General features: G+C 30.8%; 1 protein-coding gene across 1 annotated transcript in view; it reads right to left on the bottom strand.

The window, feature by feature from the left end:
- Positions 1-17,375, bottom strand: part of LOC143058911 (uncharacterized) — a 54,291-nt gene extending 36,916 nt beyond the window's left edge. The window contains exons 1-3 of the mRNA XM_076232386.1: positions 16,543-17,375; positions 14,836-15,306; positions 13,520-13,773 (exon numbers count right to left, since the gene is read on the bottom strand). The gene's annotated coding sequence lies outside the window, so the exon portion shown is untranslated. The remainder of the gene's footprint in view (positions 1-13,519; positions 13,774-14,835; positions 15,307-16,542) is intronic.
- Positions 17,376-24,428: the final 7,053 nt, after the last annotated feature.

The raw sequence follows: 24,428 nt of genomic DNA, 5'->3' as shown, positions 1-24,428 counted from the left end.
TCAGTGATGCTCGTGGCCAAAATATTTGAAATCCAAAGCTTATAAAAAAGATGAAGAGCTATAACCCAAAAGGTCCAAAAATTATAGCCAAATCTGTGAAAGGAATCAGAGCTTTGCATGAGGGAGATACATTCCTTAATTTATAACAATTTCTATCATTTTGTAATAAAAAAAAGAAAATGCGATCAAAAGTGAGATCTTCTTAATTATCATCCTAAGCCAGATAGTATCTGTAATTCCTAGCGTTGCTATTAAAAGATTCGAAGCTATACACATGAATGAAAATTCTCCCAAAACATTTATGAGAAAAAGTACACCTTAGTCGAAAACATTTCAGTAAAACGTGCAATCATTTTTTTTTGTCGCATCGACTCATTTAACAAAACGTTTTATCAGAGAAATACTTGTATGTCATAAACATTTCAGTATAGCTAACGATAATTTTTTATCTACTGTGAGTAGAACAATTCCTAGTCATCTACCTACCAATATGTGTTTGAAAAATAAGGTTATTACATTTAGAAGTAGTGTGGCAGAATGAAGATTATTTTCTCGAATCTCCAACAGAATTGCCTGGTACATAGGCATGTGATGAAACTAGTATATTGAAATTGAAACTGTTCTCTTACCATAATTGAGAAAGAACGAAAGAGAGAGAGTGAGAGAGTAGTTATCCGACATATATGATGGATAGCACACAAACATGTAGCAGCCAGCTCCAAGGTATTAATTTATAGACACTCCCAACTCATTCTAAAAAAAAAATCAACCAATCAATCTGCGGTGTAAAGTAGATTTTAGGGCCAAGTGAGCTATTCCCATCACTTTGCGTCCGGCGTCCGTCGTCGTCGTCCGTCGTCCGTCGTCCGTCGTCGTTAACTTTTACAAAAATCTTCTCCTCTGAAACTACTGGGCCAAATTTAACCAAACTTGACCAAAATCATCATTGGGGTATCTAGTTTAAAAAATGTGTGGCGTGACCCGGTCAACCAACCAAGATGGCCGCCACGGCTAAAAATAGAACATAGGGGTAAAATGCAGTTTTTGGCTTATAACTCAAAAACCAAAGCATTTAGAGCAAATCTGACATGGGGTAAATATGTTTATCAGGTCAAGATCTATCTGCCCTGAAATTTTCAGATGAATCGGTCAACCCGTTGTTGGGTTGCTGCCCCTGAATTGGTCATTTTGAGGAAATTTTGCTGTTTTTGGTTATTATCTTGAATATTATTATAGATAGAGATAAGCTGTAAACAGCAATAATGTTTGGCAAAGTTAGATTTACAAGTAAGTCAACATGACCGAAATGGTCAGTTGACCCCTTTAGGAGTTATTGCCCTTTATAGTCAATTTTTAACCATTTTTCATAAATCTAAGTAATCTTTTACAAAAATCTTCTCCTCTGAAACTACTGGGCCAAATTAATCCAAACTTGGCCACAATCATCTTTGGGGTATCTAGTTTAAAAAATGTGTGGCGTGACCCGGTCAACCAACCAAGATGGCCGCCACGGCTAAAAATAGAACATAGGGGTAAAATGCAGTTTTTGGCTTATAACTCAAAAACCAAAGCATTTAGAGCAAATCTGATGTGGGGTAAAAATGTTTATCAGGTCAAGATCTATCTGCCCTGAAATTTTCAGATGAATCGGTCAACCTGTTGTTGGGTTGCTGCCCCTGAATTGGTCATTTTGAGGAAATTTTGCCGTTTTTGGTTATTATCTTGAATATTATTATAGATAGAGATAAACTGTAAACAGCAATAATGTTCAGCAAAGTAAGATTTACAAATAAGTCAACATGACGGAAATGGTCAGTTGACCCCTTTAGGAGTTATTGCCCTTTATAGTCAATTTTTAACCATTTTTCGTAAATCTTAGTTATCTTTTACAAAAATCTTCTCCTCTGAAACTACTGGGCCAAATTAATTCAAACTTGGCCACAATCATCTTTGAGGTACCTTGTTTGAAAAATGTGTCCGATGACCTGGCCATCCAACCAAGATGGCCACCACGGCTAAAAATAGAACAGGGGTAAAATGTAGTTTTTTGCTTACAACTCTGAAACCAAATCATTTAGAGGAAATCTGACAAGGAGTTTAATTGTTAATCAAGTCAATATATATCTGCCCTGAAATATTCAAATGAATTGGACAACCTGTTGTTGGGTTGCTGCCATCCAATTGGTAATTTTTAAAGAAATTTTGCTGTTTTTGGTTATTATCTTGAATACTATTATAGATAGCGATAAACTGTAAACAGCGATAATGTTCATCAAAGTAAGATCTACAAATAAGTCCACATGACCTAAATGGTCAATTGACCCCTTAAGGAGTTATTGCCCTTTATAGTCAATTTTTAACAATTTTCATTAATTTGGTAAATTTATGTAAATTTTTACCAAATATTTTTCTCTGTTACTAATGGGCAAAGTTCATTATAGATATAATTGTAAGAAGCAAGAATGTTCAGTAAAGTAAGAACTTCAAACACATCACCATCACCAAAATACAATTTTGTCATGAATCCATTTGTGTCCTTTGTTAAATATGCACATAGACCAAGGTGAGCGACACAGGCTCTTTAGAGCCTCTAGTTTTTTTATCTTCGCAGAACGCCACATAGCTTGAATTTTAATTTTTACATCGCGATGACCGTGAGGGCATTCCGATGTATTGTTGCCATAGAGATTTGACTTTCGTTTTTGACTGGTAACCGATCGTTTAAATACGCGGATATCATCGAGTGCAAAATAACATTTCTTATCGCTTGTTATAAATTCACTTCTTCAATGAATACTCATAAGAACAGAAATTTATAATACGCAAATATTATGTCGTTACAAATATTTATATGCATTAAAAAATGCACACGTACAGAAAAATTGTGTTAACGCATGCGGAAGAATATCACAAGAAAGTTTTTTTGGGAAAATATGAATGTCTTCTCAAATCCAATCTATTGGAAAAATCGAATTGTTATAGAAGAGTGTCCACCATGCACTTGTACTGCACTTGTATTAGAATCGTAGAATAGAATTATATACAATTAGATGAAAATTATACATACATGTAACTGCTATATACAATTATAAATATAATATATAACCACAAACAAGAGTATACGTATTTGTATCACCACAATATAATAGATATTAAAGCAGTGAAGCTGAATTCCTTGTCATTTATTCATCATCCACGCACGAACTTGTCTCAGAAAAAAATACATCTCTGTACATCAACCTCAGTTTTACGGTAAAGCAATGTGATTTTTTTTCTGAGACAAGTGCTTGTGGCCATCCACAAGAACTTGCGGTCATCCGAGGTTCAGTACTTCAGTACTTTGATTATACTTTTAAAACAATGTAAATACGAAACCAAAAAGATTGTAACCGAAAACATAAAAATAATCAGATGAATGTCAAAGAAGATTTTGTGTAAACCGATACTCAGTTATATGTTGAAAATGGAAGCGCGGAACCAAAAATATTGTATAGTATAAAAAATGCATGAAATGCATTCCCGACGGTCCGTAGTTGTTCGCTTGAGAAAAAACTGAACTATGCAAACATGCACGTATAGCAGTTACTTAAAAAAATCACATCTAGTAAAAAAAAAAAGTTGTATTATTCAAAATCGGATTTCGAACTGCTGGTAATCTGTGATGTAGTATTGGTCTGTGTAAAAGTATTCCATACTTTGCCAAATTCTAATATTTAAAAAAAAAAAATATTGATTGCCGACCCTTTTTTTGAAGCTTGAGTTTGTGAAAAAATATCAGATGAAAGGATAGCTTGCAAAATATGTTTCCGAAAGCAAAAACAATACAATACAGAATCACGGTTCTCATTTTCACAATAAAGTAGAAGATGTGGCCGTATAAAACCAATTAATAATTTCTATATGCAAACAACAATGAGCAAAACCCGTACCTTAAAGTCAGCTATGAAAAGCCCCGAAATGACAAATGTAAAACAATTCAAACGAGAAAACTAACGGCCTGATTTATGTGCAAAATGTGTAAATTCCTACATAACATGAATTTTTTTAATTATTTCCCTGGTAAAACAATCCTGATTTAAAAAATTTAATCAATGAAAACGTTTTCTTTTAAAAAAAAATAATTTAGACCCCGACCAACTTTAAATTATTGAAAGTTGGCAACGGCAGCATAAGAGCACGTATTTAACAAACTATTTACAACAACCTTGATTCATATTTTAATTATATTACACACTATAAATTATTGGTCTTTCAATAATGCAACGATTTTGGTTTTGTGAATTTTGGCCAGGGACAAGATAGCGATCCTTTCCCTATCTAAATAAAGTTTAATGGGTATTCTAAATTAGTAAAAGAGAATGAACAGGAAAATCTACATATCAAGGCGACAATACTTTCCCGATGTTAAAATATTGTAAATCGACCATTTGCAAATTCCAAAACTTTAAACGAAATGTTGGTTAATAAAATGGTACTGATAATGAAGCTTTATTATTTTTACCACTCTGAAATTTTTGGAAACACAAATAAATGAAGATATTTCGTCTTATCAAGTTACAATGTTTGCACAAATCAAATTAAAAATTGAATTAAACCATGTCTCTGGGCTCAGTTTTTAATGTGATTTATATATATATATATATATATGATACTAACAATCTTTAGGCAACAACACCAATTTACCTTTGAATGTACCGTAAATGAACATTATAATAGTATAAAATTCAAATTTTGACAATGAATTCCAAAGAAAAAACAGGTGGTGTTTCTACAGTTAACATCTTAGCAAGGAACAAAAGAACTGCATCTGCCAATTCCATGAATTCAGAGAGAAGAAAAAAGATAATAAAATGTTCTACTTACAATGTAGCGTAAGGCATGTTCTACATTCCAACAAATCAATGTATTTTGACTTATAACAATAATGTACAATATGTTTAAAGTCAATAGTAAGAACGTGAAGTGGTAAAATGATTACTGGTCGAACAATTAGTATGATATTGGTTACGGATCATTTGCCCCGTTACATGTAGCTTATATCAATTTTAATGTTCTTACGTTATTGCAAAATAAGCAACTAAAGCATCTCTTCTGAAATTGTAAGAATGAAATGATATAGACAGTTAAATCATGAATGAAATGATATAGACATTTAAATCATGAATTACAATTGATAATTGTTCATTCATGATTTAAATGTCCAGGCCGTTTCATTCTAAGACTTACAATTTCAAAAGAGATATTTTCATTTAGTATTACGTTACCGTTTTTTTTAAATAAGATACTTAAAAAAGATATTGAAATCTTTTGAAACAAATATTCGTATTGAGAAAATATAGGAATTTTGTTTGATAAGTTATCAATCTTCCCATTCATCTGGAGAAATTTAATTAAATTATTATCTGTGTTTTCTCAACAATAATCTCAACGGATTCAGAAATAAGTTAAGATAAGATAGTTTATTTAAGGAATAATTTTATTGTGTATAAAAATTATGGTTAAACCAAATTTTTAAAATAAATGGTTGTTTTGGTGTTGATTGTCAAAGACAATTTTATTAAACAATTAGGTATAACGCTTTCCATCTTCAGAAAACAGTCTTTTTTAAAACAGTATTGATCAAATTATTCAGATACGTAAATTATACCTCTCCCTGGCAATGCAAAGGTATATCTGAGTATAATTCATGTCCTTATTTGTTATAAAGCCGACTCCTCAAGTATTTATACATCTTAGGTTTTCAACATTTTGGCTTTAAAGATCATATTGAAGGTAATTCAGAGAGCACTTCGGATATCCAAAAGTCAGAAAGTTTCTTTTATTGCTTATTTACCATTTATGAAGTAGCAATTTTATTTGATCTTTGTATAGTTTTCTGAAAGTGTTTGAATCAATTTTTAATTGAGACTTTTAATAATCTTTTATCTCGTTCATATTAGTTTCAACTTCCCGTTGTATATATGCATGCACTAAGCTATGCTTTGATAAATTTATTGCATTACAATACGAGAAACTATAGCTAAATCAAAGTTTATTGGCGCAAGTCGAGGGGATTCGACTTTTTTTTTTATTTTGAAATCTTTAACTGTCTACTTAATCTTAAAGTCGTTCAAACATGAGACAGTAGAAACCACAGAAACAAAACAATGTGAAGCTAACGCATAGAAATCTTGTTTAAACTGAACTTCACGGTCGCTTAGATTTTTGTTGTACACCTTTTATTGATTTACGTACTTTAATCCAATTGAAAATATTGGTTCAAGCCGTTTTCGTCAGTGTTTGAATGTGATTTATTCCACTTAAATATGGGGCCTCTGATTTGATGTGGAATATTTTTAAAATTTAAATTAAAATATGTATATATATATATATATATATATATATATATGAATAGGCTTTGCATAAGATTATTGAGTCTTTACACCCATTTTATTTGTTACCGTACCCTTAAAAAAGTTTCTTTTATATTTGATCTCAAATTTATTTGATTATTTAATACAATTATTTTTTGTGGACGTTTTTAAGTATCCCATTACAGTTTAGATAATGATTAAATAACTAATCTTGATTTAGACGTTTCGCCGCAAAATTTTGAGATGATTTACTTTTCTCCGCGGCATACTGTGTTAATTTACACATATGATCTTAACTCTGTTGAAATTTTAACTGATTCGAAATATGTATGAATACTGCATGTATATATTGGATTTAGGTACATTGTTTAAGCGGTTACAATCCTCAATGTGAACTTAAAATACGATATCATACCTAATATAATCCTTGTATCTTATGGTACTCGAAGTTTCCGTGAGTAGGAACGATTTAAGGTGTTTCATTTCCATATACATAGATAATATCCAGTGGAAGTTTAAAAAATCCTTTAAATTTGAAAATGAACTTGTTAATTTTCCTTGGTATGCATATTATAAACAACAGAACTTGGTGCTATTTTACTGAGAATGATATACAGTACGATATTAGAAAAAACTCTAGGAATCAGATGAAATAATATCGTAAAGACATTTTGCAAATATTTCGACACTATAAACAGCCTTCGTCATTGTCGATCTTTACTGAACAGGAAATGATTTCATAAGAACTGTCTTTTGTATATTCTTATACATGATCATATGCTATCCAATCATTTTGATCGTATTTATATATATATATGTATCATATTTTCCCTCCGGTTTATATGATCCGTTCATCCTATATTGACTCTTAAAATTCAAGAGTCTATTAACAACTTATGTTTGTGGCATAACATCGTGGTCACAAGTTAATTGTTTTCTGTTTAGTATTAGATTTATACTAAGATCCATTTTGTTACATCTTGTAATCAATTTTATTTGGCAATCGCCAATGGCAGTCAGCAGGGTCAAAGGACATCAGTTGTTCGACCTGCTAGTCAAATGCATTTTGTTTAAATATACTTGTTCACCTTTTTTGTCTTTTGGAAAATGCTGTTTGTGCTGTATTTAGACCCTTCTACAACGAAATTTGTTTTACATGCACACGTATAAAAATTGCTGTTTTTATCCAACGCAATCGTAGGTTTGAACGTAGTTTTCAATTTAGACTCGTTTATATTTTTTCGTTTGGGCTTGTATCATATTTTCCCTCCGGTTTATATGATCCGTTCATCCTATATTGACTCTTAAAATTCAAGAGTCTATCTAAAAATGAGGGTACATTTTATATGGCCTTCCAAATACCGTTTCGATCCCTAACATCACTGAAGAGACATTTATTGTCGAAATCCGGATCTGGTGTACAAAAAATATTAACACCTTTTTTGTCTTTTGGAAAATGTTGTTTGTGCTATATTTAGACCCTTCTACAACGAAATTTGTTTTACATGCACACGTAAACAAATTGCGGTTTTTATCCAACGCAATCATAGGTTTGAACGTAGTTTACAATTTAGACTCGTTCATGCTATCAATTTGTTATTTACATAATCTTATTAATATTATAATAAAGTAAAACTCCCAAACAACATTAAAAGGGATTGATACGCTTTCAGGGTTATTAAAACTTCATGGCGTGTATTTAAACGGACTTATTGTTGTCTTGGAATGTTGGGTTCTCACTGACGTTTCTATAAACCTTTTCGTTCTTTAAACAATCAACGGTTTTTGTATCGGACCGTTCTTCGTGAAAAATACTGTTGCATGGTTTTTTTTCAATATGATAGATAATTTCTAATACGTATTTTAAAAGCATTTTTAGTGACAGGCCTCTGCACTTCAAATTCTTATTAGAAACTTATTTAATTTAATGCTAGAAGTAAAAATTATCACAGGTGATAAAAAAGGAGTTGCTTTATCTAAACCCCACCCGACAACACCTTAAAAGTTATTTCAACTTTGAAATACAATAAAGTTAAAATTTAGAAGAAGAAAAATGCGTTTATAATAGTTCGCTGTTTAGTTTGCAAATATCCTCTGAAAGTAAGTGCACTTATTTTATTACAAATATTTATCATATGTCAGTATTATGTTTTGTAATTTAGTTCAATTTATTTTTATTTGGGGATATCAGACTGGCTTTTCATATTTTCTTTTGACAGATGTCTGGAGTGTTCATGTGTAATTAAAACATATGTAAAACTTGCAAATAAACTTACCTAAGTTGAAATAAAATAAATTGTAAATTAATCCATTTCGAAAATATGATTTTATCCCAAAGTAGGTATCAAATGTATCCAAAACAATAAAAGTCTATCCAGTTAAAAAAAATCACAAACATGAAAATTGACGGATTTGTTTAAAATCGATTCATAGTTATTGCCAACCCAGTTATTTCCAAACGAATGAATCTTCATGATTCTCTACCCTTTTCCTTAATAGAAAATATGTTTTCAAAAATCTATTTGATGTATAGATAACTACTCAGGTAAAAATGTTATTAAATATGCAAAGTACTGTTCACTTTATTTATTTCGGACCATTGCAAATAAACACTGATATAAAAGATTAGAAGTGGATATCGTATTTGCAAATCGAATACCATTCACCCGTAAAAACTTATTTACAGTTTATTTAAAATTTCATTGAATGACTCGAGTCTGCATGAACGTCAAGCTGTAGGTCAAGTTACGTTATTTTGTATGTTCAAGACAACAAGGAGTTGGTGGAAATTCTAGGCAAATTATAGTATTGAAGCGGCACTAGCTTCAAGATATATAAAAAAATCTTAAATATGATAATTTTTCGTTCAATCATTAATGAAAGTGAAATAGTGAAACAATAATTCGCTTTAAGCAGCCAGACTGCTTGAATTTTGTTAAGATAAGATAATAAACATCGATGATGAATTATTCACTTGTAAGTGAATAATTCTACCTCATTGAATCCGTATTCATGTGAACTTCGGTTTAACCCCTTAGCTGGAGATGGATAACGCATGAATTGTCCGTATAAAGTTATTTAAATGAAAAGAATATCAACTTTGGAAGTGAAACATAGGTAAATCATTTGATTAACTGACTCAATGGGCGCATGACATTTTAGCGAAAAAAAATTACTAGTAGACATTTTATTGTCAACATTACAGCCCATTTTAGCGCTGGATTAATCAGTTCATTTGCATTTTCTATAGTCTATAATGGCGTTTAACTAACAAGCACCTTTTCTATAACATGAACAGTAATTTATACTGGTTTAGTGTAGAAGTTGTTTATAAGTTCATCATGAATATACAAGTTGTTGAAACAAACAGAGGAAAGAAAGGTGTAATATGAGATGGATACGGATAAAGGATAGACAAAATATTGTAAGACTTAGAAATAGCATGAAGATTTGTTGAATTCGCAGATTATCTGACCGAATACTATGTAACGGGAGATTCTATGTTACAACCTGAGCTTTGGGCCGAAGTTCCGTGTAATTCACAAGTTTCTGTCCTAGTTTGGTACAGATTAAGGATAGTTTAAGAAATTTATTAAAATTTCAAAAACTTTAACCACAGAGTGAATATTTGTGACAACGACGACGCCGAGGACGCCGACGACGGAATGTAGAATCGCTAGGTCTCGCTTTTTCGACAAAAGCCGAAGGCTCGACAGAAATCCTGATCTGAAATTAATTATTTACTTTTTTTAAATTAAATACAATGTTCAATAATAATATAATACACTTATCCGAAATTGATTATCTAGTATACATGTATGTTCAACTCGTTTATCAATTGCATGATTTAAGTGCAACATGTGGAGCAGGATCTGCCTACCCTTCCGGAGCACCTGAGATTACCCCTCCTTTTTGGTGGGGTTCGTGTTCTTTAGTTTTCTATGTTGTGTCATGTGTACTATTATTTGTCTGTTTATCTTTTTTTTCATTTTTAGCCATTGCTTTGTCAGTTTATTTTCGATTTATGAGTTTGACTGTCTCCCTGGTATCTTTCGTCCCTCTTTAAAGTGTTAGGAATATCGATATTCTTGGTCGGATGGTTTACCTTGTGAAAAGGTGAGAGCATGCTTTTTATTTGAAATTATTGTTGAATGTGGCGATTTTATATCTAATTCTACTTGGATTTTAAACTTATGAGTTGAGTAATTTATAAATTTATATAGTTAAGGTGTCTTAAAAATATTTAAAGTGATTAGCTTTTTGGAGAAAACAGAATTCTGTTAAATTACATTTTTATACACTTGGACTTTAGTTTATTCTTTATGCAGATTGTAGAATCTTACGTATTCGTCAAATTCAGATTTAAAGAGAATGAATACATAAGTAGATTTATATCTTTAATTGGATACAAAGTACGATTTGTAGATAACAAATCCTATAATTTTCAGAATTATATACAATCCGATATACTCGCTATTTGTTATTTTGTAGCTTATTACGATATCTTTAAATTTGATTTTTTTTTTATTAAAATTCGTTTGAGATAAAATTTTATTTTTAATTTCCTAAAATTCTTTTACAACTTGAATTCAACAAAAAAGTTATGATATATGTCTTTAAGTTGACAAAGATGACAATATGGACTAGTTTCGATTTTTCATTTATAGAGATTCTCTCTATTTGGTAAAATGCATCTTATGAATTTCCAACTAAATCCAACCTTTAATTATTTATAAGTAACAATTGTAAAATATCCTTGGTTCTTTAAGGTTTGATTCTTTAAATTCAGTCTACAAATGAAAACATTTCCCCTAATATATTTCAAAATAGCTTTATTATCAATGTCCATTTTTTTTTTGCCTGTAGCAATCTAGCGACCCATCTTCTTTTAAGAGAGGAGAAGGAGATTTTTATGTCGGTCATATTTAGCCCTCCCTGGTTGTAATCTGCTACCAAAGTATGTCTTTTAACTTTGTCTTTTTTGCCATTTCATACAACACAAATGATTTCTTTTTCTACCATGTTAATTTAAATGAAAGTTACTGAAAGAACTACAGGATAGATATTACACTTCATTTAGAATGCAAAGGATTAATGATCAGAAATTTTGTATTGTGTGAACTATAATATAAAGTAATGTTAAATATGAAATGGAACTTGTTTGGCATGTATTACAAAAAAAAACAGAAAAGTGGAACACACCTTCATGTTGTGTCGATTCTCCATAGTTTAGATGTTATAGTTCGAAAACTACTAAAATAGTCTTAAAGATTGTGGGTTTTTCTGTATCATAATACCTCCAATGTGTTTGAAGTTTTGCTGAATATTCCTGGGACTATAATAGTGTAAATTTGGATGCTATATTGTCTACCCCTTCTTCTAAACAGAATGTTCCTATTCGATGGAAGATACAAGGTCATGATTTTCTCAAACTGTTTATGATGTCCTCAATTATAATCGGCTGGATGTTTACTTTTGAACATGACAACCCGTACCATAGATAAGTCAGTACTTTTGTCTTTGAGAACATGATTTATTTATCAATAGCAATTGGCTTTCAACTAGATTTTTATTACTGATAGTTTTTTTTATTGATTATTATTGCTTTTCATTTGTATATATGTAGTGCTTTATGAGGACATACTAAGGTAACTTCAATTCAACTGATATACTTGTTTTGCTACTGTAAAAGATTGAGGGTTAATCGCTTCTAAACATATTGAACCCCCCTTATTGTCATTATTCGGTTATTCAATGGTGGTAAATTGTTTCTGTCTATCATATTCGGTGTTTTTATTCTATGTGGTGAACATTAATCAGACCATGTTTGCTTTACATTTCAAAATGTTGATTATAGTTGAAATAAATCCACAAATGATTTCACAAAAAGCCCTATCGGACTTTCTTCACGCTTGCAATTGAGATTATTTATAATAAAAAAAGGTATTCTTCCATGACGTAAGTTTTCTTCGGACACATCACAAACAAAACGGTCAAAGACCAAGAATTTTTTTAGGAGATTGCAAACCTTAGAAAAACCGAGAATACAAATGCTGTAAACAGCGCGATCAAAATTGAAAAGCAATCTTCCATTACAATATTAAATACAGAAGTATGACTAATAGATATTTGTTTATAAGCTAGCTACCTACAAAAACTGTGAAACAACTTTAAAAAAATATTTTTCAAACAGAGATCCGAACAAACAATAGCATTTTATTCGAAGAGGTACACATGTTCATGAAAAGAGGTTTAAATAGAAAGCAAAGAATAATTTCTCGACTCATATGCAGATATCAACTAGAAAATGTGCTAAGCCCTGCGTATCGAAGGAAAGGACAAATCAAAATAGAAATTGAAAAGAAAAGTAGATGCTTTAAAGTGCCAATTATAATACCTAGTACCGTGTGCAGCTTCGAAATTTAAGACTCACGGGCGTTTGGACAAAATGACACAATATCCGTTTTGTTAATTTTGTTTTGGTAATCATTTTTTATCTTTAGAGTTTATCTCTATCTTCTTATTGATAATAAGCTATGGTATTATTAGTTTATATACTACATTTATTTTATTTAAGTTACTAGTTATCTATTTTTTTTTTATTTATTGCAACCACGGTTTATATCACAAAACTCGCTATTGGAGTAATAACTCGAGCTAAATGAAGTTGTTAATCTCAAACTGATCTAATGACAAACATCACAATGTAAATAATAAAACGCATACATGCATAGACAATGCACCATATTTGATAAGGGATAAAAACTATATCCATCGATCAATTGTTAATACATCGGAATTCCAAATAGCATTGACTAACCACTTGTAGTCCCGCTTAAACTGACTTAATAACAAAAATAATACATGTAAGGAGTCAGACCAAAATATTCTCCATGTTAAAGGGATTAGAAATGCGTTTACAGCAACATCATTAGTATTATAGACCTACCACCAATAATGATTACCAGTAAACTGATTTTATCACAAATTTATACATATAAACATAGTAAAAGTTTTAAAGTCAGAAAACCAGAGCTGAGTTATAGTGCCGAAGAAAGCTAAGAAGGCAGTCAAATACTTTTATAAATTTGCTCGAATTATATACAGTATATCATTACATCGTAATTTGGCTTTAATCGTATTAGCTATATACAAAGTATTCTTACCTCATGTAGATACAGTTGTTCTATAAATGTGGTTCAGAAATGAACTAACGTCTTTCGATATCTAAATACGGTGCATTATGAACATACATCCAGTTATAGAAATCCATGCAAAATCTAGATTTACATTTTGAATAATTCTCTAAATTCCAACTGAAAATATTATAATCCTGCTACACAAACACTGGGTTCACATTCAGGTATATTTTGAATTATACACTAGTAATTAGGTTTTGGAGTAAACGTCACATTATTTTCTGTGAATAGATAATTATAAACATAATAAACACATTAAAAGATACACTAGATTTTGTTTACGATATTCAAAATACTTTGACGATTATTATCTGATCTCTTAAATATTTGTTTAACAAATAATAATGGTATAATGATCACAAATCTATCAGTTAGAAATGAAGTTTGTGGATTTAGTTTATTGATTTCAATGAAAATATACCCATTAATTATATATATTATCTATATGTATATGTCTTCGAAGAAGGAAATGAAATGATTTGTGTTTTGTGGAATACAAAATTGTGGCACTGCTTGATTGTTCATATTTCTGTGTAAATTAAAGTTTGAAAATTTAGTGTGACATGTTCAAGCGCATATCATACAAAAAATGTTTATTTCAATTTTCAAACCATATCTTCACATCAATTTGATAAATCACGGAAATAGAAAGATATATTTACCCTAAATAAAATTGCACATAGCAGTAAAAGGGGTATATAGATAATTATACTACTTATAAATATAACATGTGTCAAATGTATGTATAATTCTGTAATTTATTTTTTTTTAATTTTTTTTACATTTAGGTCAGATATCATTACAAAGTAATTGAAATTAAGAAATTTGTTTTTTTGAAATATTAAGAAATAGACTAGGACACACTTGAACTTTAAAGCAGAACACATGAAGACGGTTGTGCAAGGTCAATAAACATGATAAAGGTCAACAGTTTTCTCACGGCGATAACAAAGACCACTAGATAATTGTACACATAAAACAAACTGATGAAGCTTTAGCTCAAATCGACATTGATAAATAGTACCTTTTCATTTTATATTTCAAATGCAAAACAAGTTGCCATATCTTACTCATGTGTTACCATCTCATTCTTCTATCCAAAATAAAAAGTAAAACTGAAATGCTAACAATTTCTGTTTCCTATAATAAACCCCAAATTGATTTCAAATACATCTGATAGATACTATATACGCTTTTGAAATATTGTTGTTCTATAAACTTTGTAACGAAACATTTACAGCATCGGGATTAATAAAAATAATGACATGCTTTGTAATATTTACCTCGTATTGATACAAATTGCTTCATATATTTCCTACAGCATAACGACATCGTATCTTCTTTTCCTGTACCCTTCTTTGTTATTTCTACATTGTTGACTCTGATACTATATACTTTTAGTTTCTGGCAACATTTTGAATTTCCAGATCTCTTTTTTCATTTTGCGTTATTTTTGTTAATCTCTGCAGCCGGTTTTTTTCTATGGGTGTCGTTTGGATTCGCATCTTTTTCTTCAGTGGTATCAATTTCTTCGCTTTGTTTCTTAAGCAAATTCATTTCACCTCTGAGTTATTTTCGATAGTTTCCAGGAAAATAGCTTTTCCTTCGTTTTTCAATCTTTTCCTCTAATTTTACATTTTTCTACGTAGATGTAAGCATATGGATCATCAGAAATTCCATGGTATCCATTGGCAGTAACTTTGCCTTCGACCTTTCCAAACACGTAACGATGGAACATTAGTTAGAAAAACAACCTTAAACAAAAGTGTTTTTTTTCATTATTTTTATTATTAAGGTCAAGGAAAATTGGTTACTAGAAATTAATAAAAAATTGAAAACAACACGTTTAATAATCTGTTGCGTCCGACGCGCTTTTCTTGAATAACCTTCGATAGGATCGCTGAACGCCAAACATTTGAAATTCTAAGATGTATAAGTACCGAAAATCATTGACGTTTGCCATATATTACCATCTCATTCAATCCATAAAGAGTCAGAGTGATATTTTATTTCCAGAGTGCCTACTTTCACTCCAGTATTTGGTTCGTACTGGTTGGCCTGTCATTTTCTATGTTGCGTTTTGTGTACTATTGATTGTTTGTCTCTTTAGTTTCAAACCATTAAATTGTCAATTTATATTCGACTTATAAGTTTGGAAGTCTTTCCGGTATGTTCTTTTTTTTTAAAGATTTCGAAAACATTGTTTATGTGTGGCGTCACATTCATCACAGTGTATAAAAATGCGATTTATAAAACAAATTTACGCTATCTTTTTGAATGCAACAGAGTTAGTATTGACTTGATATTTGAAATATAAAAGTAATATGTGTTTACAAATTCTCAAGGAATATGTTTCAATAACAAAACTACATAATTACATTGTACTTCGTTTTAGACTGCATTTGCAATTTGTCATTGTACTTCTGGCAATAAGTTGAATAACATAAGTAGAATACAATATTAGTTTGTTGATATCCTTGACTAAAATTTAAATATTAATGGATAAGAATAAATAAGCTGGTATGTCTTTACAGTTACAACCTAACATTGTTATTTTGAAATATTAGGAAATAGACTAGGAAACACTTTAACTCTACAACAGAACACACGTAGAAGGTTGTGCTGAGACTATCAAAATAATAAAGGTGAACAGTTTACTCGAGGCGATAGTACCAGACCACTACATAATTGTGCCAAAAAAATGAATGAAGCTTTATCGAAATTAAACAAAAAATCATTTCAGATTTCAAAAGCAAACCAATTTACCATTCATATCTTTTCACTCTTCTTTCTAAAATAACAGGTATAACTAGAAGGGTAGGAGATTATGTCTTCTTTAACATGTTTAATAAACCCCCAAAAACTTGATTTCAAGTACCTCTTTTACATATCATATACGCTTTTGAAATACTGTTATTCTATGAACTGTGTAACGAAACATTTAAAGCATCGAGATCAATAAAAATAATGAAGTTCTTCGTAATATTTACCTCGTATTGAATTAATTGCTTGATATAGTTCCTTCAGCATAACAACATCGAATTTTCTTTTCCAGTACTATTCTTTGTTATTTCTGTTGTTGACTCCGATACTGTACACTCTTAGTTTCTGGCATCATTTTTTTTTTACAGATCTCTTTTTTCCTTTTGAGGTGTTTTTTTTTTTTTTAATTTCGCAAGCAGTTTTTTTCCACTGGTGTCGGTTTCCATGGCATTGTGTTCTGCAGTGGTGTCAATATCTTCTAATTTTTGTTTCTTCTCAAATTCATGTCACTCCCGAGTTAATTTTGTTAGTTTCGGCGAAAAACAAATTAATTTGGTTTCTTAATCTTTTCCTCATATTTAACATTTTTCTTCGTAGATGTAAGCATATGGTTCATCAGAAACTCCGTGGTGTCTATTGGCAATAACTTCGCCTTCGAATTTTCCAAGCACGTAACTATGGGACATTAGTTAGAAAAACAACCTAAAACACAAGTTTTTTTTTTTTTATTAATTAGGTTAAGGAAAATAGGTGACTAGAAATGAAAAAAGAGTGAGTGTGATATTTACTTTCCAGAGTACCTGATTTCACCCCCAGTATTTGGTGGGGCTTGTGCTGATTAGCCTTGACTGTTCTATGTTGCGTTTTGTGTACTAATGTTTGTTGGTCTCTTCAATTTCAAACCACTGTTAGTATCCGACTTATGAATTTAAAAGTATTGCTGGTATTTTCTTGCTTTTAAAAGCTTTTCCAATACATTGTTTATGTGTGGCATCACATTTATCACAAAGTATTATCATTACAATCTGTAAAACAAATTTATGCTTATCTTTTTGTATGCAACAATGTTAGTATTGACTTGATATCTGAAATATAAAATATGTGATATTTATTTACAAATTCTCATGGAATAGGTTTGAATAACAAAACTATATAATTGCATGTTACTATGTTTAAGACCGCCATTTACAATTTGACATTGTACTTCTGGCAACAACATAAGTAGAATAAGAATATTAGTTTTATAACTTTTATGAATATTCCTTGACTAATATTTAAATATTAATTTATAAGAACTAATAAGCTGGTATGTCTTGCCAGCTATAATGAGTACTTCTATTGCGAAGACCTCTTATATCCAGGTTTTCTTAGAGGTATGACGTAAACATAACAATATTGATGATCCAAATAAAAAAGTAAATGACTTAACAAAAGGAAATGGTTTACAAGATATTTAACCGACAAGTTAATACATTAACTTTTTCAATTATTTAAATAACACTATCCATGTCATGCAGCTAAATCCCACCATACTCCAATGACACCATTAATAATATTTTAATAAAATAGTAATCTAAACTACTGACCATATTTGAGAACATTCCTTGTAGGGTTGTACACTGAGGAGAAAATTAAGTATATTCTTTCAGACTTTTTTTCAAGTAACTTTTGTATTTTAATACACATATCTTAAATTCAAGATATTTGAACTAAAACAATTAAACGGATGTTGTCATTCAATTGATAATAAACAGACTATAACAAATATATATATATTAAATTAGAAAGAAAATATCAAACCAAACATTAGGTCAACAGTTTATATAAATATATTATACATCAAACTTTGATTGTAATAGTGTTATGTGAAATGAAGTTATTTCTTTAAATGACCGATGTCAATTGTCGATTTTGGTTAATGCCATTTTCAGTCGTGAATTATTGTATGTTACTATTGTATGAGAATTTTATGAGAATGGCTTAGTGAAATGTTTGTGAATCTTGAATTCATTTTCGATTAATAATATTAATAGATATTAATATATATATATATATATAAGTACGTCTGAGTCAGTGACAACTCTACAACAGATGTATCCATCGGATCGCCATCAATGATGGTGATACATGGCTGTGTACATAATGTATATACAACTCGTCTAAACATCAACCCAACAATGTTAGATCTGTAAATTTGCTTTCGCAAATTTTTGGTTCTTCCCTCGCCGGGATTCGAACCCATGCTACTTTAACACCAAATCGCCTGCACTGCAGCCGTCCCGCTAGACCACACGACCACCTGGGCTCTCAAAACAAGAGCTATTAATTATTAACATCTTCATGCCTTATATAGCATGTACTGTAGTACGCCGAAAGATTAAAACTGACGAGGAAAGTTAACACACGGCCAGCGAAAGCTCTTTTTTTGAAAGCCCAGGTGGTCGTGTGGTCTAGCGGGACGGCTGCAGTGCAGGCGATTTGGTGTCACGATATCACAGTAGCATGAGTTCGAATCCCGGCGAGGGAAGAACCAAACATTTGCGAAAGCAAATTTACAGATCTAACATTGTTGGGTTGATGTTTAGACGAGTTGTATATATATATATATTATATATATATATATATATATATATATATATATATATTATAACTTTACACTATAAATTGGCTCTGTCATATAAGATAAAGCATTTTATTAAATCGAACTTTAATATTGCATGAATATCTGTAAAATATGTTCAGCAATTAACTTTATGCAGTAAAAAAACAAACAAAATGCTACTTAAAAAGTAAATGTACATTAATGATAAGATCAGTGAACTAAAAGAGCTTTGGGAATAAAATTAATGCTTTCAAATATATATATCATGGAATAGTAATTAAGCATAATCAAATTGTGTATTTTTGCACGGGACAGCTTCTATTTCATCATGTATTTAATCATTGATGTGACTTCCCAAATGATGTAGATGGAGATTTGACTCCAATATAAAATCTTAATAAAGAAAACCAACACAAATACGAAGGTTAGTGTGCGCAATGACATTATGTTAATTTGCATTCTTCTGTTTCATCTTCATATCATAGTTACATGTATGAAAATGTAAATAATCATTTTCCATATATAAAAGCAGGCAAAACTATTTAATGAAATCGGTCATCTAGTTTGACTTTTAAATGTTAATTTTCTGGTGATATTCCTTAAAATAACCAACCATATGTGTAAATGGTCTACAATTGAAGTCACACAGTAGGTCACGTTCATTCAGATCTAAATGGGAATGATAACTATTTCTGTTGTTAGACTTCCTGTATATAGGTCAACTAAGGTGACTACTTAACCTTGAAACACTGATGAATTGAAGCATGTGATCTGATGGATATCTTTATATTTAATAGTACAATACCAACAATAACAAATTAAATTATTAATTGCAACATCGCATAGGATGTTTAAAACATAATTAAATACTTACTTACCCTCGTTTTTACTAAACGCTCATGAGTATGAAGGTAAAATCCGATAAAAACTACCACACATGTTAACAATGCATTTAAGACCCGTTTATATACGACCTTGACGATTCTACCTATGATTAGAATTACACGTATATTTACAGGTAGCATTTAAACATTGGAGCGTTTCAAAGTGTAAATATAAAACGTAGGTTCATAACAAATACTAACACTTCTAATGATTGTATTTACTTAACAAAAATTTTTTTTTTTTAATAATAAATATGGCGGACAGTGGTCAGTAGTGAATTGGTAGTGAGAATGAAATTTCTAGTTTCTGTGTTGAAATATGCGTAGAAAGGGAGTAAGAAGAAGGTCAAACAGAAGCAATAGTAGTGACAATAGTATTGTTAATGACTTAAAAGAAAAAAAGCCATCCAGAAAGAAAAGTAAAAAGAAAGACATACTGATGAGGATACTCAGTTCGACAAATGTAAACAAAGGTGAGCTGTACACATGTGACATAACGAATGTAAACAATCACATATATCCTTCATTTGACGATCCAAGTTTAATGAACAATATGAACCAGCAACGTTTTACTCAAGATACAAACTTCATGTACTCGCCTAGTCCTAACCCGATGTTTCAACTAAAAAATCAGCATTCTCTACTCCAAACTCCGGTGTAATATATCCTATGCAACAGGTACACCATTTATCGCCAACCATGCAATACACACCTCAACAACGTCCAGTCTTGGTTGATGAGTTATTTCAGAGAATGGATATATTTGAAAATAAATTTGATAAACTTAAAAAAGTAAGCTCCTTAGTTACTTCTTTAAATGCCAAGGTTGTAAAACTAGAAGTTAATGCCAAAGTAATGGACGACCGTGTGGAGCAAGTTGAAAAATCGACGCAGCTTATCAGTAACAATTTTGATAAGGTTGAATCTTTTAAGACCGAACTTGATAAAGTATCGAAACAAATGAAATATGTAAGCGGGAACAAACAATCTGTAGGCAAAAAGGGTGAAAAAACACGTCCAATTTGGGTAAAATTCGCAACATTCGAAAGTAGAGATTTGGCGTCTCGGAACATTTGCCTAAATAAATTCAGATACGTAGGAAGAAAAAACTTCCCATACTTAAGGAGTTGCGCGAACAAGAGATAAAGGCGTATTTCGTGAAAGACCGCATATTTGTTGGTGGTAAAGAATATAAACCATAGGACATTTCCAGGGAACTTTCTGAGACATTAAAATGTTTATGTTAGAAAAACCAATGACCTTACATCAGTTTATAATGATAATAACTTTTTGAATTTAATAGACAAGTATAACATTTTATTATTTAGTGAAACTTGGTTACAACAAATAACTTAATAAACATTGAAGGTTATGAAGAAATTTCTTGTCTTTAAATATTTAGAAAAACAAATATTGGTACCAGAAATGAAGGAGGTTTAGCTGTAAATTGTTAACAACACTTATGTAAAGGTATTTTTGTTGAAAAAAAAGTCAACCACGGTATTTTACTTTTAAAATTTGAGCACACGTGTTTCAATACACTTAACGATGTCTTTGTTTGTTTATCTTATATTCACACGAAAAATCGAAATATTATAATATTTGTGATATTTATTTTCATGAGACTATTGAAAGTATTCTTTTGGATTATAGTGAAAAGGGTATTGTTATAATATGCGGAGATTTTAACAGTCGCATTCATTTGGTGAATTGAGTGACGATTTATATAATAAATTAAATAAATTTGTAACGAGTGTAAATCATTTTGAAAACCCCATTATTTCTGATCGAAGCTCAATAAATAAAGTTGTAAACATCTTTGGGCGTAAATTAATACAAGTGTGCTGTAACACGGGATTAACTGTAGCCAACGGAAGACTCGGAAGCGATACGAATGGTAAATTCACGTTTTGTAATAGTAAAGAGACGAGCGTCAACGATTATCTGCTTCTGTCTCCGAACAATTATTGTATTATAAGTGATTTTGAAGTTCTAGAAATGCACGAGTTTTTGGATCATATGCCTTTATTTTTTTAACTTAACTTTCCCACAATATGTCAAAAGAGAACAAATACTACAACACGCAATTACATTAAATGGGAAACAAGAAAAAATGATGAATATGCACAAATGTTACAACCTCATAGAGAACAACTACTCTCAGTTGCGAATGATATTACTTCAAATATCGACAAACATAACGCCGTAAGAGAGATAACTCGTATTATTTATGATAGCTCTTTCAAAGTGTTTGGACACTTAGTTTCTATTTATAAAAACATAGATCGTCAAACTCGTCCGAATAATGAATGGTTCGATGATTTGCAAAAGCGCCCAAAAAACATTTCATGTCACAAAAAACTTGTTTCTACGTCACCAAACGGATGCAAACAGGAGTCAATACGTAATTGCTAGACATTCTTACAATAAAGTGAAACGAAAAGCCAGTACAATTTTAAGAGGAAAAAAGGTCTGGAACTTTGAAATATTGCATTAGCGAATCCAAAGAAATTTTGGTCAACCTTAAAGCCAAAAAACAAAGACATTTCTTGTCTTTAAATATTTAGAAAAAAACATATTGGTACCAGAAATGAAGGAGGTTTAGCTGTATATTGTTAACAACACTTATGTAAAGGTATTTTTGTTGAACAAGAAGTCAACCAAGGTATTTTACTTTTAAAATTTGAGCACACGTGTTTCAATACACTTAACGATGTCTTTGTTTGTTTATCTTATATTCCACACGAAAAATCAAAATATTATAATATTTGTGATATTTATTTTCATGAAACTATTGAAAGTATTCTTTTGGATTATAGTAAAAAGGGTATTGTTATAATATGCGGAGATTTTAACAGCCGCATTGGTGAATTGAGTGACGATTTATATAATGATCAATTAAATAAATTTGTAACGAGTGTAAATCATTTTGAAAACCCCATTATTTCTGATCGAAGCTCAATAAATAAAGTTGTAAACATCTTTGGGCGTAAATTAATACAAGTGTGCTGTAACACGGGATTAACTGTAGCCAACGGTAGACTCGGAAGCAATACGAATGGTAAATTCACGTTTTGTAATAGACCTTTTTAATATCTCTCGACACCGACTAATGACAACTACAGTTTACAGGTAAAATGAATATTTCGTCTCAAAGACAAAAACAATCATGATTATCATTACGTAACATATTGGATTGGCGGTTTTATATTGTTTTGACTATATAGTTTAAGAATAAATATCAACCAAATAAATAAATAAATATATGTATGGTGGCCGGATGCGGCCATTTATTTCGCCTTTTCGCGTTTTCGTGACTTCTCCTTTCATTTAGCAAACGCGAAATTGGGAATTCAAGAAATCGAGAAAGCAAAATCGAGAAATTGAGAAATCGGGAAATCGGGAAATCGAGAAATAGGGAAATTGAGAAATTTGGAAATAGATAAGATCGGGAAATCGAGAAATCGAAAAATCAAGAAAGCAAACACGCCGAAACACGAAAGAGAAAACACGAAAACGCGAAATGAATTCTCGATTTTGCGTTTTTGCTTTCTCTATTTCTTAATTTCCCAATTTCTTGATTTCTCAATTTCTCGATTTCTCAATTTCTCGATTTCGCTTTCTCGATTTCTGGATTTCCCCGGAAACACGAACAGGGGAAACGTCCGCATCCTTCCACCCTACATATGGCTCTGTCATATAATATTCTTATTTCGTATGTATTTGCACGACATTTCATGTTGAATTGATTTAACAATTATTCGAATCATTCAGAATCCTAACCCATTTTCTCTTCACTTTTGTGATTATGTGAGTCTTTCGCCAAATATTTGCCACATGCCAATCACGATTTAATTTGTTGGTGTAAAAGCTTTTGAATTTTTTCAAAAATGAAAAGCTTACTGGACCGTCCGTCCGTCTCACACTTGTGAACACGACCAACTTTGTGTTTTCCACCAATCTTCATCTTAGTTGATGTACATATTCAATTTTTACATAGTTACATATTGATTTTTTAGGTCAAAGGAAAACATCACGATTTTTTTTTTTTGATTTTTTTTTATCAACGACGGTCTTCTCCGCTTCAAGATATCTTGTTCGAGGTAAAGTTTTTCCTTGATGAATTTTGAAAAAAAATATAATTAACCCCTCGTTTCAATGTTACAACATTTAAGCAGTGATTGGTGAATACATAATTCAAGTGGAACACCAAATTGGTGAATTGAAATGATACAAAGTATTGAGTACATTATGGAGGCATCCAAGGCCAAAACTAACAGACATGTGCCGCCCTTGTCAACCGACATAATCATTATTTAATTAAATATCAACTATATACAATAAAACATGATGTGTTCTTTTCGTTTTCCAAATTCAACCAGGACAGCTAGAAGCTAAACGTCTAAAAGATGAAATATGACTTTAAGTCTATCATTTTCTTTATAATAAATTTAAAAAAAAACTATGTCATTTGGACTCTGTAGGAAAGTTTTATCATTGTCAATGATTGAAAGCAATAAAATCAATAATGATCTCAAATTGTTTTTGATTTTTGAGACGACCCTTCACATTTTACCTGTCGTAGTCGATCTCAACTGTAGGTGTCGAGAGATGTTGAAAAGGTCTA

The sequence above is a fragment of the Mytilus galloprovincialis genome, chromosome 14 (genome assembly GCF_965363235.1).
Source record: "Mytilus galloprovincialis chromosome 14, xbMytGall1.hap1.1, whole genome shotgun sequence".
NCBI classification, from domain to species: Eukaryota; Metazoa; Mollusca; class Bivalvia; order Mytilida; family Mytilidae; genus Mytilus; species Mytilus galloprovincialis.
This window is presented reverse-complemented; position numbering and strand designations above follow the sequence as displayed.